This window comes from Anguilla rostrata, chromosome 1 (genome assembly GCF_018555375.3).
Source record: "Anguilla rostrata isolate EN2019 chromosome 1, ASM1855537v3, whole genome shotgun sequence".
NCBI classification, from domain to species: Eukaryota; Metazoa; Chordata; class Actinopteri; order Anguilliformes; family Anguillidae; genus Anguilla; species Anguilla rostrata.
This window is the reverse complement of record NC_057933.1, coordinates 53,348,959-53,352,435: the sequence shown is the minus strand read 5'-3', so window position 1 is coordinate 53,352,435 and position 3,477 is coordinate 53,348,959.

The window sequence follows — 3,477 nt, the reverse complement described above, 5'->3', positions numbered from 1 at the left end:
TTATTCGGACCATTGGAACCTATTGGTAATGTACGTGCCATAGTCCAGTCCAAAAGACGAATTAATTTGTTGTTACAAAATGCTATATAAATATTGAAATACTGCCGAACAGTAAACTACTGCATTCGCGTATGAGCATCAGGAGTTCATGTGCGGTACCGCCCCTCGCCATGTGCAAGGCACAGATAGTGAAATGTTCTGCACTGAGGGCAGTTCGAATAGGGAACATCGCCAGGTCTAGGATCACCGCTAAAATGTATTTACCATTATCTAATTAAGTAAACACCGGGTCAGCAAACTGCTGTGTTTGTTATGTGCTATAAAAAATTACGTAGCGGAAAAATCAGTCAGGGGGAATTAAAGTAAGTTTAGTGAATGCGAACTGAAAACGAAATCCACTGTGCTGTTATTATGCTTTCATAATTATTGCTTTTTCGTTGAATGGAGAGGACATTTATGTTTTTTACTGTGAAAGTGCAGAAAGTGCAATTTACAGTGTTTGTTGGCCAAAAGCCTTTTGCACCCCAGCCCTGTTACTAAAATCACAGTCCTCAAGGGTCAAGAACTGCTGGTTTTCCATCCTCCTTTTACCTGGGAGTCAGTTATGAAGACAGTCTAGCCAAATTTAAGTATCCCTGGTTTACAGCAGTGGTCCCCAACCCTGTTCCTGTAAATCTACCATTTCATAGGTTTTCACTCCAATCCGAGCTAAGCAGCCCTCATTCAATTGCTAAAGATCTTATTGAGCAGCTAATTAGCGGAAACAAGTGAGCCAAATTAGGGTTGAAATGTAACCCTACAGGATGGTAGATCTGGTCTAAAGCAGGGATGCACAACTCTGGTCCTGGAGGGCCGGTCTCTGTGTTGGTTTTTGTTACAACAAATTACCTTAGTTATAGTTTTCTGACGGCTCTGTAAATTACACTACTCCACTCCTGTACTTGTGCGCAGTAAAACCTTTAGGATGCACTTGCAGTCTGTGGCAAATGTCAGATTGCGATATGATGGAGTTAATTAAATGATTAGGTTGGCACAAAATCCTGATTCTACTAATGAGCAGCTTAATTAGGCCTACATCTTTAGCTGTTAAATGAGGTGTGCATTGTCTGGGTTGGAGTGAAAACCTACAGGACAGTAGATCTCCAGGAACAGGGTTGGGAATGACAAGTGATGTCTTGAGGGTTAAAACCAAAGACTGTAAAAACCCTAGTCAAATGATTTTCAGGTCACATGTCGCATAGGTCACAGGTCTCATAGATTTTTAAATAAAAGTAAACATATTTTAACAACAAATTTTAAAATAAAAAGTATGATTGCTCTGAAGCTCCACGTATATACTAAATATGTCAAATATATGTGTGCTTGTGGAAAGTGCTGATTCAGTGGTGTACCCTGGTGTCGTCTGTATCTGCTTTAATAAAGATGAAGGATGCAGCTATTTTCAATGAGCCTTGTTTTTTTTGCTGATTGTACTGCTCTCCTCTTATGACATGCGGAATGAGTTTTATGAGATTGCTCTGATCTTTAAAATAAGCACATAAGACAAGAGTGCAATGAAAGAAATCATGAAATCCTACAGAATAGCCCCGTACATACTGAGGCTATAGGACTGCTTATGTAGGTGAAAGTTAAAAATAAGGGTCAAAGGGTTGAGGGTGGGGATAGGGTTACATGTCAGAGTTCATACACTGTGTTGATCATTGCATGTCATACACAGAAAAATGTACGTTTTTAGTTCAACGGAGTACATATGAGTCCAATAGGGACCATGTGTACTCTGTAAGAGTAGATACAACACTGAACATTTTACAGCACATTTTTGCCACAGTTTGCCATGTGTTCAGATTTGAAATCACTCAGTTTGCTGCAAATGTATCATGATCATCTAAAAAGACCAAGGCCAAATGAATAGAATGTGTTTTGTATAAATCTGCTCTGAAATAAATTATAATTGAATTTTTATTTTTGAAGATTTTTAAAAGTCATTTTTAAAGATAAATGACAGCTTGAGCTCCAAGGTATAAATAGCTCTACTGGACAGATCAAAGGTCAGGATGGCTAATATCATATGCAAATGAGATGGCCATTCTTGTGGTATCTGCTCATATTAATAAAAAATTGGTTTTTATTATAATAACAATGAGGATTTATACTCTACACACTACCTCCAGCACTAACCTGAAATCTAGTTCAAGTAACTCCAGTGAGTTTGCAAGCTAGATAAATCCAAAGCAATAAGAGCTTGTAACAGCTGAAGGTTGAGTGTCATGGTGTACACCTCTCTAATCTGGATGAATGCCCCCACCCTCTCATTTCAGCCAGTTTGATAGTCTCCAAAGAAAGGCCTTGAAAATAATCTTTGTGAATGAGGAAACTACCCACACTGAACTCTCCCAACTACAACGTGCACCATAGAAATCAGTTTGCTGATGCACAAGATGCACACTGACTATTGCCCCACAGGCCTCCAAGCTATGCTCCATCCACCATAAATAAGATGCACCATCCTCTCCAGCCCAGTAAAGCCAGACCATACTTTGACCTTACCAGATGTCAGAAATAGAATTGAAATCATACCAAAATGGAGAATTGATAATTGCTCAGAACTAATGCAAATGTTGGTGCAAGGGTGTGCTAGGATGTGCACAGCCTAGCACAAACACAGTAAGACCCCAGTACACCCTAGGGTCTTACTATGTGAGTGCTAGGATGTACTGGGGTCTTACTATGTGGGTTCTAGACTGTGCTCGGCTGTGCTAGGGTCTTACAGTACTGTGTGGGTGTTAGGATGCACTAGGGTCTTAATATGTGGGTGCTAGGATGTACTAGGGTTTTACTATGTTACTACATGGATGCTAGGATGTACTGGGTTCTTACTATGTGAGAGCTAGGGTATGGTAGGGTTGCTCCTCATTTATCAATTAAGATTACAAATTGTTGTCATTAGCAACTAATTTAAATGCATGGGAGCTATCAAAAAATGTGGCCACCAGCAATCTGCATTGGACATCTGAGAATCTGTAAGACATTAAGTCACTATATTACCCACCCACCACATCCCCCTATTTGAAAGAACAAATGCATTAAATTAAGCTTTAAGTGGTTTACACAGATATAACAAAAGCCTGCTCTTCTATAATCCACAGGCTGCATTGTAGAGTACTGTCTTGTTTTAAGAATCAAGATAATTTCATAGTTCTGAAGTAAAATTTGCTCACCTAGTCTTGGACTGCATCTTGTCAGTTGTCATGTCATGTAATGTAAGTGCCTGTAATCATTATACTTCAGAAAAAAGCTACAGTATTTCTGCATTTTCAAATACTCAAAATGCAATGTGGTCTCCTTCCTATCATTTTTAAAAATCCATTGCATGTCCTTCCCTCTGTTTCATCTCTTTTTACTGTATTTTGCAATTTGGATATCTGATTTGCTAATCCAGTTTTCATTTACCTTATTAATTACAATTCAGCAAGAGTA